Below are 15900 nucleotides of genomic sequence, written 5' to 3' on the forward strand. Positions count from 1 at the left end.
CACGTTAAATGATATAAAAATATCATTAACACTTAAGTGACAAACTAGAAAAATAGCCACAAATAAGACAAAGGGTTAATATCTTTAATACACAAAGCATTGTTATATGGTCTTCCCTAGTATATGTGGGGGGATTGCATATCCCCTTGGTGGTATATGCAGGGTTCCAAGACTCTCCCATACCCAAACCCATGCATACTCAAGTCCTACAATCAGCCTTGTGGAACCAGCATGTATGAAAAGTCAGCCCTCCATACTCAGGTTTTGCATCTGCGAATACTATATATATATATATACACACACATATATATATATATGCACACACACACATACTATCTATATTATATATATATAGTATTCATAGATGCAAAACCTGAGTATGGAGGGCTGACTTTTCATACATGCTGGTTCCACAAGGAAATATAAATATATATATATATATATATTTTTTTTGGAGACAGTGTCTCGTTCTGTCTCCATGCTGGAGTGCAATGGCCTGATCTCAGCTCATGGCACCCTCCAACTGCCAGGTACAAGCAATTCTCCTGCCTCAGCTTCCCAGGTAGCTGGAACTATAGGTGTGTGTCACCATGCTCAGCTAATTTTTGAATTTTTAGTAGAGACAGGGTCTCACCATGTTAGCCAGGATTTTCTCAATCTCCTGACCTCGTGATCCTCCTGCCTTGGCCTCCCAAAGTACTGGGATTACAGGCATGGGCCAATATTATATTTTCGATCTGTGCATTTGTTGAAAAAAATTGCATATAAGTAGACCCTTGCAGTTTAAATCTGTGTTGTTCAAAGATCAACTGTAAATCTTAAAATCCACTGGAAAACACAAATGCTCCAAGAGAAATATTAGCAAAGAAATATGAGCAAGTAAATTCATGCAAGAAAATATTACTAATAAACATGTAAATAAAATCTAGCTTCACCATTATAAAATAATTGCTTATTAAAATAACAGTGATATGTTACTTCTCAAAATAGAAAATGACAATCAGGAAAAGGTAATTTGTGTGCTATGAGATGGGTCCTTTTATATACTGCTATTACAAGTTGAAGTTGCATAACTACTCTCCAGACAATATTTTCCTAGCATAATTTAACAGTACCTATTACTTGACCCAGTAATTCTATATCTATTTACATATCCTGAAGAAATAATTGTGTGTGTGTGTGTGTGTGTGTGTGTACACACACAAAGTGGTACATGACACTAAACTCTAGAACACGAGATGTGCAACAAACACGAAATTATAACTCAACAATAATGACTTTAAATTTTAACATGTTTGGGAATTCTTCAGAGAGAATTTTGTGCAGAAGCCCAATATAAAAATTAGTCAAAGATGGACTCTAAGAAGTCCAAGGGGATCCTGGAGCTTACCTTGTTCCCAATTCCTGCTCCCGCAAAGCCCTTAGTAGCCCCCAAGACTCTCATCTCAATGAGTCCTCAAGACAACATGAGAAACTAAAAAAGAAAAAAAAAAAACACTACTATATAATAAGACTATTGAAATCATATCTTGAAAGTTTATAATCTTAATGGGAAAAGTTCAGGATATCACATAAAAATATACAAAATTACATTCTGTATGATTCCAACTACATCAATATATGTATGTAAATATCCAGTGACTATTTTTGTTTGGTTTTTCATAGTCATCTGTATTTTTCTACTAAGACTATGTATTCCCTTCATAATTAGGGAGAAATAGGAAGTTTGTAGTTTCTACTCAGGCCCATTAGATCAGTATAAAATTATTATATGCATCTGTAGAAAAAAAATCTTGGAATTTTAAAGAAAATTTTATTAGAAACAGCTAAAATGGTCTCCAATAACCTAACTCTGGGACATTTATCTTCAGCATTATTCAAGCACATCTGAAATCCATTACAGCCCCCCAGCTGGCTTCAGGAACCTCTGTGTGCCTCCAGCCATCCCCACAGCAAATTGCCTCAGCTGTGGTCAAAAATCGAACTTTCTCAGTTGCCTTGATTGACCTAGAAATGTTTTCTGTAATTTGCCATTGTCTGAAAGGGAAACATTTGTTAGAAAATATATTTTTTTAACTTTGTCTTATTAAAGTGGAGCCAAGAAATGTTCTCCATTATTTAGACACCAGAAGAAAAACAACAAATACTTTGTAAATAAATGGAATCTCCAAAACAAAGTCAAAGAAAAATCACTGCTAGCCAGTATCTAGAGACACAAAGGGAAGGGTGATTTGATTTTTAATCTTTGAATACCAGAAAGAAGCCATCTATAAGAACTGTATATACAGCAATAGCAGGTAACATTTACCTAAACATTGATAATGTGAAGATATTGTACTAGGGACCTGAAATAGAAATTCATGCACGATGAGGGTAAGGATAAAAGCAGAAATGTAAAGAAATTATTACAGTTTATTTAAGAGTGTTATAATAAAGATGTGTGTAAGATGTTCCAGAAAGTCAACAGGGAAAGCCAGTGATTTTTTTCCTAGGAATGAAGGAACAGGGCAAAGAAATTGAGAAGCATGAATGGCAGGAGAGGATGGAGGCAAAAATATCCAGAGGGAATGACAATATGATAATCCTTCATAAAAGGCAGAAAAATAGAGGAAGTGTGCTCCATAAAAAGAAACTGACCAAGTTTTACATTGATGATCATGCATCTCAAATGGGCACTTAAAGCCTCCTGGCAATTCAACTATGTTTTTTCAGTGCATTCACTCAATTTCTAAGATGACCAGTCATACCTTTTTTCTCTCCTCACGTATCCCATGTTGGCCTGGCACAGTAGCTCATGCCTATAATCCCAGCACTTTGGGAGGCTGAAGTGAAAGGATCACTTGAGGCTAGGAGTTCAAATCAAGACCAGCCTGAGCAACATGGCAAGACCCTGTCTCTACAAAGAAATTTTAAAATTAGCCAAGTATAGTGGTGCATGCCTGTAGCCCGAGCTACTCGGGAGGCTGAGGGCAGGAGGATCAATCGAGCTGAGGAGTTCAAGCCTGCAGTGCACTGACTGGACCACTGCTCTCCAGCCTGGGCAACAGAGCAAGACATTGTCTCCTAAAAAAAAAAAAAAAAAAAAAAAAAAAAAAAAAAAAAAAAAAAAAAAAAAAAAAAAAAAATTAAAGAAAAAATATCCCATGCATGGGCCCTGTGCTCTGTTTCAGATGATAACCCTGCTTCCTTTTTCACTGAGAAAGCAGAAGCAATCAGAATAGGCATTGACATGCACCGGCTACCACATCTACTGACACATTGGTATGTGTGCCTTGTTCTTAGCAGTCTAGGGCTGTGGATGACCTGTTAGCTTCTGAGCTGAGGCCACACCCTTCACTTGCGCAGTAGATCTCATCCGTCTTGCCAACTCAAGAACAACATTGCTTCAACAATTGTTTCCTCTCTCTCCTGTATCTTCAATTCCCTTTCTCTACTCAGTCATTCATACCAGCCTACAAAAATGCTAGGTCTTAAAACCCTCATTTACCCCAGCTACCATTACATATCTCTGCCTTTCTTTACTACAAAACATCTATAACGGCTTGCCTATCCATGGCGGCTCCAATTCTGCCCTTCCCATCCTCTCTTGGGTGCATTCCTATCAGGCTTTCCTCCCAACCACTCTGCTGAAGCAGCTTTCATAAACATCTTCAGTTCATTTCAATCACTTACACTCTATTCCACACACCCCCTGCACTACCACCATTTGACACCCATATATTTATTTGCTCATTTGTTGTCAACTAACTAGGCTGTACATTCCATGCACTCTATCCCAAGAGCCCAGAATGTTCCTTGGTACACAACAGGTACCCAATAAATATCTGTTAAATGAGTGAGAGAATGAATTAACATGGCTAAGATCATGCAACTGTCAAGTTGGGGAAAAGAAATTCAAACTCAGATATATTGGGCTTTAAAATCACGTGCCCCAAAGGTCCATGCTACAGCCTGGGCCTCTGATGGGGGTGACTGAAAGTAGTAGTATCATTAGTAAAGTCCACAATAGAATAAAAAGAAAGGATTTGGGATGGGGAGTGTGAAATTGTTTAATATTTTGCAAAAAAAGCATAACATTAGACATTGCCCGCTTACTCAGAGGTGAGTAATCTGGCAGTCTCAGATATCTACTACACAATCCAGAATGAGAAATGGAACAACCACAGCCTCCAAATGACCTAAACAGATGTCACAAAGTCCCAGCTTAGCCAGGCAGAGCTTAGCAGCCTCTCTCAGAGCCATAAGTTTTAGGGCGAGGTATTCCAGCCACAGAGACTTAGAAGCTACCAACTATGAGAAAGAACGAGAGAGAGCACACACCCACACACATACGCACACAATTTCCAAAGGCCTTTGCAAGAACTGAAATGACCTGGTCTAGTTTCGTTCACCCTTAACACAGCTCTTCACATCTCAATAGCCTTTTACACATCAGCAGTGATTCTACAATGCAGCAGAATACAGGGTAACACAAGTCAATGTCATTCAGAACAAAGATCTGAGGTTGTAAAGATAAGACAAACTTGTATTCACCATCTTCTTTTTAAGAAGACAGACAGATAATGCATATATTCCAGCAAGATACCCGTAGAATCTGGTCACAAGTATTTAAAACTGGAATTGAGAAGGTAAAAATTTTGGATAAATATCCATTTAATAAAAGATCTCAATTCCCAATCATGCTGGATAAATGGGACACTAGAGTACTTCTCTAAAGAATAAAAAAATCAATAATGGACTTAATTTTTATATGCTTGACTCATGCCAGATGTATTTGAGAGGTAATATATATCACAACTCTGGCATTGAGAAAGTAACACCTGATGTCAGCAATCTAATGCAAGCTTCTATTTGCTGGCCCAGAAGATTGGAGATTACTTACTTTATTAGTTCTGTGATCTTTTAAAGAAAGAAAACAGTTTTGTGTGTAACTAAATATGCTTTTTCCAAGCTAGAGACTGGTTTTTCTAAGATTAGCAGTGGAATATTCTCAAAACTGGAAATAAACTAGCAGTACCCAGTGAAATTACAATAATCAGGCTGTTAATTCTGCAGACCAGAAAAAGAAAGAAATGAGAACTTAATATTAAAACTTACCAATTTTTTCCACTCTTATTAGCACTTCTCTTCTCAGATTTCCTTGCTGGTATTAACCATAGTGTAATATATTGGCGCTTGTTTTTGTCACACATGTGAAGATTTATTTAACTTGAAAGTCCTTCCCAGTTCATGTGGATTGGAACCGTAACTAAACACCTTGTCACGTGTTTCTTATTGTGGATAGACATACATAGCTTTGCAAAGAATTATTATTCCAGTGTAGATATTTTTCCCAGACTTTCAAAAGATAGACTATACATCTTGAGAAACTAAAAAACTTGTTTATGATTTTTAATCAGCAAAAGAATGTATTCAAATATAGGACATGAAAAACAGTTCCTTCTCTGGAAAATAAGAAAACAAAGCATTTGAAAATCAATTTCTCTTTTTCTTTGAGCTAGATTTAAGGTCTATGGTTTAAAAAAGTACGACACAAAATAAAAGGCTTTTTTTCTGTACTCAGTAGTCTAAGTACCATATGACATACTTTAAAAATAGAAATTTCTGCTTTTGAGACGAATTGAAAGTGTTTCCTCGATGTCATTAGGACCATCACTCTGGCCAAATCTTTTAAAAGTTCCTATGGTGAAACCCCGTCTCTACTAAAAATACAAAAAATTAGCTGGGCATGGTGGCGCATGCCTGTAATCCCAGCGACTCAGGAGGCTGGGGCAGGAGAATTGCCTGAACCTGGGAGACGGAGGTTGCAGTGAGCAGAGATGGTGCCATTGCACTCCAGCCTGGGTAACAAGAGCAAAACTCCGTCTCAAAAAAAAAAAAAAAAAAAAAAAGTTCCTATGATATCCAAACATATGAAACTCAAGGCAATACTGTAGGCTTAATTCTTATAATATATGAGTTATATATAAGCAAAAAGATGAGTTTGAATTCTCCATTCTACCTACTGTCCTAGTGACCTTAAGCTATTATCTTCTATGCATCTGTGTTATCTTCTATGAACCTGATTGCTCATCTGCAAAAATGAGATAAAAGTATAATGTGTTTCATACGGTTACTGAAAGAATTAAATCAGATAATGCATGTAAACCACCTTACACAGAGTAAATGTTCAAACATTATTATAAACGATTAGAATTGTGAATATGATAGAGATCCCAATAAGTAACATGGCTCACTGTGAATGCATCTGATTTCTCTTGCCAGTACCACTTACCTGCCTGGGACATAGTCACCCAATATTTCCTTCTAAAATATTTTATAATGCCCTGACAAAGTGACAAATTTTAACCTAGATCCATGTTCTTTAATGACAAGAAATGTAATGGTTCCTCTCTATTCTCTTTGATCTAACATCATTTCTTTCCAATATTCAGAAACAACAAGAGGAGGAAAGAATGAGAACGCTTGGTCATGAACAGGAGAATGTATTTGATGATTTGGAAATTGGGGAGGATGAGACTTACTCTTGGGAGAGTTGAAATAGGGGTAACATAAAGTGGCATATGAAGAACATTCAGCCTAAGTGAGAAGAAACAAATCCCAATTTATGTCAATCATTGGCATATAATATAAAGGCCAGTCTAGCAGCTACTTTTTACCCTTACAACATGTCATTGTGCCTTGAGTCTTTTCTGTCTCTTTAAGGCAAAGTCCTTTCATGTGCTAGCTGTATTTAAAAAGCAACAGTGAACAGAAAGCAAAATTAACCCAGTATACTATGAACCAAGGAATCATGACAACAAAGAAAGTAACAGCTATACTGCTGGAAGACTGGAAAGGCATCTCCAGGTAAGTTCAGTAGTTCCTGAACTACTTTGTAGCCTTCATCCAAGTCCTGTCCAAAAAGGAAGCTTCAGTGTCTTTTGTTTTCATATCAGACTTGATAAGTATGTTTTGTCAAGTATTATCAATGGCTGACTTCAACATTAGAAAACGTTATTCTTCACACCAAAAAGAACCTGCAAAACCCCTTCTTCGTTGTACTTCCTCATCCTCCATAATTACGCCCTTTCACCTCTGTTTTTTTCTCTCTTCTTCTTCTCCTTTTACTGCAGGATTTATAAAATCCTCTGAAACATGTTGTTTCCAGATGTAGGTCCCAAGTGCCCCATCATTTACTTCCTGTCCAAGCACTGAGCAGATGGAATTACACAAGTTGGGCTGTATGAAACCACCCTCGAATGCCTTCGTTAAACTTCAGGATTTTAAAGAGTATGTCTAGTTCCTGGCAGGGACCTTTCCATACTTATACCCCCAAAGCTGTAAATTACTACCTCATTAAACTCAATTGTAAATGATTAGGTGTCTGGAATGTACTTTCCTCTCCCTGCAGCCTCCTTAGAGAAATTACTACCTTGCAGGCCTCCCTGCTTAACTGAACACATTATTCAAGCAATGCAGGGTTTGAGTAGCCCACTCAGGAGGAGGTTTTATTTTTCTTAGGGTATTAAAACTCTATTATCATTTAGTTTCAAAAGTGGAAGATTTGTGATCTTCCATTTCCCATTGAGCAATCACTCTTTTAACAAGAGAAAGCTGTAATCAACAGGCCTTTTTCAAGAATTTAGTTTTCCTTCTGCCACACAGGCAGTTGGAACTACAGAACTTTTGTTTTTTTCTGAACATCAGTGAGATTATTTAACATCTTTTAAAGGTTACAATTGCTGCCATTAATGTCCATAGGTAAAGATCATCTGGGAAATATTTTAAAAAATTTTTAAACAAAGAGCAACAAAGGGTAACTCAAGATTTCAGTACCTATTCACCTAATTCTGAGTTTTATGAGGTTTAATAATAAAAAAAAATTTTTAACTTGAAAAATCTGGAAAGGTCATGGGGAAAGGGTTGGAGAGAGAGAAAGGAGAGGAGGGGCTGTCACATTAAATAAATAATCTAGCCTAAGTTCCCAGCCTGGCTGCCATCATTTTAACAGAAGAGGTAAAATTAATATTCCCCAAGGGACAAAAGCTCTGAAGGTCAGTTCTCTTTCTTATGGATGCTTTTGCCTCTTTAGTTAATTTGTTGGCTTAGAGTTTTAAGATTTCATAATGCTTATTTTTGGGCTTTTTGCAACTTGTTTCACTATAGATTGACTACAGTCAATTAGCTGTGCTTCATTGTGTCTTTGGAATATAGGTAAAGATAGTGACTTACAGGGAGAAAGAAAATGAAGGCTATTAACAAATTGGTTTTGGTAAGATCAAACAAGTGTTAGCAGTACAGTAAATGTTGAAGTAGAGAGCTCTCACCACCTCTGAAGATGATTTTCAGAAAGACATAAGGGAATGGAGCATGGTTAATTCCTAACTCAGCCTATGAATATGTTGTTGGGTATTGCAGATGATCATTAAAGAGATTACTTTATATCTGGACATGGAAGATAAGGAGTGGATCAATAGCTTAGGCGTCCATTTGTCTACATTCATTGTATGTGGAACAAGAAATAGTTCAGATGAACATTGCTAGGCAGGGTGCTCTTTAAATGGGATAATTGGGTATAACTGTAATTGGGTTAATTGGAATAAGGCATAACTTTGTCTTGGTTTCTGGCCTCATACCTTGGAATAGATGGGATTATAGGAAAGAGGTAAAGGAGCTATTTCCCCAAAGAAACAAAGGCACATGGTGTTACCCAGGTGATACGGTGTGATACAGAGAAGGGAGAGTTCAGGCCCCTTCTCTGTGCCCACAACACAGCACAGCTTTGATTTGGTGAAAACTGAAGGAATTGCAGTAACTCTCAGGCACCCTGAGGGTCTGGGGATTTGGAAAATTATGTTTGAGCATTGTCATCAATGTGTAATGGTGGACAGCAGGTGCACTGATGCTCAGGAGATTTCTTGAATGTCAGACTTTAAGAAGGGTGTGCAGGATGGAAGAATGTGAGCTAAAGAAAAATACCAAACGAATAACCAAAGACGACTCGGTTATTTAAAAAACTCAAAAATACTTCATTGTAGGCAACTCATTCCTTGACTAAGCTTTAACTCATGTTTAATGTATCATTTAAAAGCCTATTAGAGAGTAGCACCAGCAAAATGGCAGACTAGAAGGTGCCAGTTTTCATCTCCCCCACAAAAACAAATAACTATATGCCAATGAAATTGCTAAGAGAGAGCTCCAGAGTATAGCTAAAAGGCAGCAGAAACTCAGTGAAGCATAAACACCAAAGATGGCTGTATAGAAAACACCTTGCTTGCACTACTCCATTCTTCAGTTGGGATCAGCTCAGAGCCAGAAGGGATTTCTTCCGAGGGGAAAGGGTAAGCAGGAGGACCCCAGTGACCCTCATCATGACTCAGACACCTGCAGGCTTCAACACCCTGTAGTTTTTGCCAGTGCTGAGCCCAACTAAGGGAGCTGCCTGTACTCCCTCCAGTAGCCAATGTTGTGTCCCACCCCTGATTGGCTGAGTAGCCATAATACCTCTCCATTTCTGGGGTCTTGCTATTATTTCACCTTACCACCTGAAGCCTGGAACAACCAGCACCCCACTATCTCTAGGCCCAAGTTGGTGGAGAACCACTCCATCTCTGTGAGCTCAAGTCACTGCTGGACCCTACCCCATGCGACCCCTGTTACTGCTGTACCTGATTCTGGGGTCTTAACTGCCACAGCACCCCAACCCACCTCCACTACCAGGGCCTGAGATACTACAGTACCCTTCTTTCCCAGGAACTAGAGTCTTTGCTGTACTATCCCGTACCATGGGACCTAAGTCATCACAGCACCCCTTTATCCCTGGGGCCATACCACTGCTTCACCCTGCCCCTACTGTCTGAGCTACTGCTATATCTTCTTTCTCTGGGCTTAAGATGCACACCCCAAAGTCCCAGATCCCAGCTCTGTAGGTGATCTGCATAAGCCTATGTCTCTTTGAATGCACCAGTATCCCAAGATCCAGGTACCACACATGTTCTGAGCACCTGTTCACCAGAAACCACTGCAGCTTCCTGAAGCCCACACCAGACCCAGCATCAAGAGGGGTGCCCTCAACTAGGACTCTCCCCTGTGAGAAATAGGAGAACAGAAGGACCACAACAACCTTTCCATTGAAGACTCCAACAGCCCACACTGTTATTGTTACCATTATCAATACTGACCTACACCTACAAGGTAGGGGGTGGTGCGGGAATATATAGAGACTACACCTGCACCCCCTCTGGAAACAAAGCCACCACACCCCACCCAGCTTGCAGTCTTGCACTTAGCTGCAGATGAAAATCTATTCCTACCAAAGGCAGTCTCTAAAATTTGAAAGAGGTGACTATTCCATCAAATATGCAGACATCAATGCAAGGCTGTAAGAAGCATTAAAAAAAAAAAACCTGCCACCACAAAAGGAACACAGTAACAAACCCCAAGAAATCAAGATTTACAAATTGCCTGAAAAGAAATTTAAATAATTGTTTAGAAGAAATTCAGCAAGATATAGAGAACACAAATAGATAACTCAATGAAATCAGGAAAAAATATGCAAACAAAACTAAAAATTCAACAAAGAGATAGAAATCCTTTAAAAAGCTGCCAAGCAGAAATCCTGGAGCTGAAGAATACAATGAATGTAATCAGAAATGCAATAGAGAACTTCAACCACAGACTAAAGCAAGCAGAAGAAACTGTGAACTTGAAGACAGATATTTTGAGATTATCTAGTCAGAGGAGATAAAAGAATGAAAAAGATGAAAAGAAATAAAGAAACCCTATGGGATGAAATAAAGAAATAAACCCTAAAGACTTATGGGATGCCCTTATGCAAATAAATATATGCATTATGAGATTCCAAAATAGAGTAGAGAGAGAAGAAGTGAAAGCTTAAGGAAACAAAGGTTGAAAACTTCCCAAATCTTGGGAGAGATATGAAAATCCAGATCTATGAATCCCCAAAGTCCCTAAATAGATTCAGTTCAAAGAGATCTTTACCAAAACACATTACAATAAACTTTTCCAAAGTCAGTGTCAAAGAGAGAATCTTGAAAGTAGCAAGAGAAGCAACATGTCACATACAAGGGAAAGTCTATTAGACTATCATTGGAAATGAGATGGTATGTTTAAAGTGCTGAAAGAAAAAAATACTGCCAAACAAGAACTATATCTGCCAAAGCTGTCTTTCAGAAGCAAAGGAGGAATAAAGACTTTTCCAGAAAAACAAATGCTGAGGAAGTTCATCACCATTGACTTGCCTTAGAAGAAATGCCAGAGAGTTCTTCAAGTGAAAATGAAAGGACGCCAGGCATGGCACTTTGGGAGGCTGAGGCAGGCAGATTACTTGATATCAGGAGTTTGAGACCAGGCGGCCATCATGGCAAAACCCCACCTCTACTAAAACGCAAAAATTAGCCAGGTGTGGTGGTGCATGCCTGTAGTCCCAGCTACTCAGGAGGTTGTGGCAGAAGAATCACTTAAACCTGAGAGGCAGAGGTTGCAGTGAGCTGAGATCATACCACTGCACTCCAGCCTGGGTGACAGAGGAAGNAAAAAAAAAAAAAAAGAAAAACAAGATAGTGGCTATTATTAAATGGACAAGTGCAGTGGCCTACACCTGTAATCCCAGCACTTTGGGAGGCTGAGGTGGGTGGATCACAAGGTCAGGAGTTTGTGACCAACCTGGCCAATGTGGTGAAATCCCATTTCTACTGAAAATACAAAAATTAGCCAGTCATGGTGGCATGTGCCTTTAGTCCCAGCTACTTGGGAGGCTGTGGCAGAAGAATCACTTAAACCTGAGAGACAGAGGTTGCAGTGAGCCGGAATCGTGCTGTTGCACTCCAGCCTGGGCAATAAAAGAAGACTCTCTCTCAAAAAAAAAAAAAATACACACACACACACACACACACACGAAAGGACAGTAATTACTAACATAATAATACATAAAAGTATAAAATTCACTGCTTAAAGTGAACATATAGTTAAATGCAGAATACTATAATATCATAATGGTGGTGTATAAACCACTAATAACTTTGTATAAAGGTTAAAAGACAAAAGTATTACAAATAATGATAGATACAATATTTCCTTAACAGAAATAATATGTTAATTGTGACATCAAAAACACAAATGGGGATGGAGCAAAAATGTACATTTTTTTAATCCAGTTGAAGGTAAGTTGTTATATGTAGGTCAAAGGATACAAAGACATAGTTAGAAGAATGCATAAGTCTAGAGATCTTGTATTGTATAATATTGTATTGTATTATTAATACAATAATATTTTATTATATATTAATATTGTGTTCTGGAAATTTGTTAATGAAGTAGATTTTAGATACTCTTAGCACAAAAAAAGAGTAACTGTGAGATGATGATATGTTCATTGGTTTGACTGCAGTAACCATTTCACTGTGTGTATCAAAACATTGTTTTGTATATCTAAAATACATAGAATGAAAAAGAGCCTATCAGAATATTAACGAGTCCCCTCTCACCTCAGGAAGAGAACAAAAAAATGGTATAAGAGTCAGTTTTGAGGGTCTATATCCAAAGGATTATATATCATTCTATCATAAAGACACATGCGCATGTATGTTCACTGTGGCACTGTTTACAATAGCAAAGACTTGGAACCAACCCAAATGTCCACGAATGATAGGCTGGACAAGGAAAATCTGGCACATATACACCATGGAATACCATGCAGCCATAAAAAATAATGAATTCTTGTCCTTTGTAGGGACATGGATGAATCTGGAAACCATTATTCTCAGCAAACTGACACAAGAACAGAAAATCAAACACAGCATGTTCTCACTCATAGGTGGCTGTTGAACAGTAAGAACACATGGACACAGGGAGGGGAGCATCACATACTGGGGTCTGTTGGGGGGGACTAGGGAAGTGACAGTGGGGGATAGGGAGGTTGGGGAGAGATGACATGGGGAAAAATGCCAGATGTAGGTGACGGGGGATGGAGGCAGCAAACCACATTACCACGTATGTACCTATGCAACAATCCTGCATGATCTGCACATGTACCTCAGAACCTAAAATACAATAAAAAATATATATTTTAAAAAAGAGTCAGCTTTGATTATGAATAATGTAAATTTTAAAAACATATTTGTAAGCCATTGTTATGTCTTTGTGAATTACCTGTTAGGGTATTTTTCTATTTGCTTTTTTCTTGTTGATTGATAAGAGATTTTTATATATTAAGGGTGATAACACTTGTGTATCATTTATTTTACAAATATACCTACTTTGGAGTTGGACTTTTAAATTTGTTTATAATAATCCTGAGACAGAAAAATTCTATTTTTATTCTCCTTTATCATTTTTCCTTAATTTTATGCTTAGGTATAGTTTACTAATGCTGTAAGCAGAATCTGTTCCTGTTTTCTCTTTTTTTGCATCTCTTGGTATGTTCTTTTGTATTTTTAAAATATTTTCTCTTGTAGCTTTATTTTTCAAATGAACTCCTATACAATCTCTTTTTGGAGTATTGGGTAAGCAAAGGCTCTAACTTTTTTTTTAAACAAATAGGTATTTTATATCTCCTATATTAAATACACTTTACAAATTTTGAGGGAAATCATCTTTATCACAAGCTAAAATCTATTTCTTGAGTTTCTTTTCTGTTTAACCAAACTACGTTAGTCTACTCTGTGCAATACCACAATGTGAAATTATAATATGCTCTAAAATTCTGTGATGCAAACATCACATGATTCCTTTCTTCCCCAACAATTGAATTGCAGAGTTTTACTTCAAGTAAAGTAAGGCATCGACTGTTGACAGATTATTGCTCTCACCAGAACACTAGGAAAAAAACAAAGTAAAAATTAATATTTTTTAACACATTGGAGGGCTATCAATGCAAAGAATTAAAGACTTCCAAAGAGGGACAGGCCCTTCTTGGGTGAACAAAGACTATGAACTGCTTTCATCCTGGGACCACTTTCTGAATTTAGCCAGAAATAATCTGCTGGGGGTATGGAAAAAAAAACAGTTAAACTTTTAACAGCCGTATGAGCTGGCATAATGGAATAGAACCTTAGAAACCCCAAATGCAGAGATAGCAGAGCCTTCCTGCCACCTATTCTCATAGACTTTTGCTCAGTGTCTTGCAGAAGCATTTGGGAAGCTGGAGGCAAGGCTGAAAAGTGAACAGAGAGCCAAAGTCTGCAAGAAGGAAGGGCCTCTTATATATATATAGATAAGATTTCATAATCAAGAAATCTTGAAAACAAATTCAATCTGAAACTAACTAGATTTGCAAATCAGCCACAATCTTGTTAAATTCCTTATTGGATCAAAGCAAAAAGCCTCCCATTTTCATTCTAACTGCCTGATAAGAAGAAAAGATATGCCCTTTCTGGAAGAAATAATATTTACTTCAGTCCCTATGGTTTTTATTTTTATTATTTTTTTCTTTTTTGAAAATGGAACGCTTCATGAATTTGCATCATTCTTGCGCAGGGGCCATGCTAATCTTCTTAGTATATGTGCTGCCGAAGTGTGTACGCATCTCCATGGTTTTTAAACACAACAAAAAGTTACAATTCAAGGCAAAAATAAGGAAAATGTAACTTTTGTGCAAAGAAAAAACAAAATCTATATGATGAGAATATAGATAACCCAAAAATGACTGTAAAATCACTACTAAAAGTGTCTCTTAAAATTAGAGCAAAACATAGATCTAATGGATGAAAAACTTGATAATTTCAACAGAGAAATGAAAGTACTAATAATAAAATAGGTATTATTAAATATTTTAAATTAATGCATGTTAATTAGCATGATTTAGCCATTCCACAATGCATACATATATCAAAACATCATGTTTGTGTACCGTAAATATATACTATTTTTGTCAAATAAATATAAATAATTTTAAGTAATATTTAAAATTAGACAATCATTAGATGAACAATACCAGGCCAGAAGAACAGCAGGAGAAACTGAGTGAGCTTAAAGACAGATCAATAGAAACCGAAATTAAAACAGAGAAAAAAGAACATTAAAAAAAACTGAGATGGAGTTATGAGATAATACTTGTAATTACCAATCTTCAAAGAGTCACTCAAGCCAAAACAAAACAAAGAAATAAAAAAAATCTGCTAAGCATTTAAGAAAGAAATACCAGTTCTACACAAACTTTCAGAAAATAGGAAGAATATATTTCAACTTATTCTGTATGTCTCACATAACCATATCAAAATATGACAAAACTATTAAAAAAGAAAAATTATACATCAGTATTCCTAATTAACATAGATATAAAAATCCTATACACAATAACTGAATCCAGTATTACATTTGAAGGATAATATATTATAAACAAGTGTAGTTATTCAATGAATGCAAAGACGGCTTAACATTTAAAATCAGTCAGTTTAATTCACATCTAATGATTCAGGAGAATAAACCACAAAATGTTATCATTGGATACAGAAAAATTATTTAATAAAATTTGACACTTTTTTACTTGAAAGGATACTCTTAACATGTTAGGTATAAGGAGGAACTTAATCTGTAAAGGTTATCTACTAAAACAGTAGTACAACTAATAGGAAATTTAATGTAAATATTCACTATTATTATTTCTATTGACCATTGTACTGGTAGTTCTACTCATTGAAATAAGACAAGAAAATGAAATAGGAGGACAATCCAAGATGGCCGTTTAGGAAGAGCTCAGGATTGCAGCTCCCAGTGAAAGCGCAGAGGGTGAGTGGACGCTGCGTTTTTATTGCCCACAGACTAGGAAATTCCCGGGCAGAGGAGCTCCACGGTCGCCAGCACCACTGCTTTGCCCCGCGCGGCTGCTTTGTCGGCACCCCGGAGCCGCGGTTCTCCGTACAAAATACACCGTTCCGGGTGCCCTTTTGGCTGGTGATT

The 15900-nt window shown here is 37.2% G+C and overlaps 1 long non-coding RNA gene and 1 pseudogene across 1 annotated transcript; one reads left to right on the forward strand and one right to left on the reverse strand.

The window, feature by feature from the left end:
- Positions 1-6702: 6702 nt before the first annotated feature.
- LOC108285894 lies at positions 6703-7358 on the forward strand. The gene is made up of 2 exons (XR_001817737.2): positions 6703-6849; positions 7116-7358. It is a non-coding gene; the product is annotated as an uncharacterized LOC108285894 (long non-coding RNA).
- A 7077-nt stretch (positions 7359-14435) lies between these two features.
- On the reverse strand, positions 14436-14508 carry LOC119467613 (annotated as a pseudogene).
- Between the last annotated feature and the right edge of the window lie 1392 nt (positions 14509-15900).

This window comes from Cebus imitator, unplaced genomic scaffold (genome assembly GCF_001604975.1).
Source record: "Cebus imitator isolate Cc_AM_T3 unplaced genomic scaffold, Cebus_imitator-1.0 Scaffold310, whole genome shotgun sequence".
NCBI classification, from domain to species: Eukaryota; Metazoa; Chordata; class Mammalia; order Primates; family Cebidae; genus Cebus; species Cebus imitator.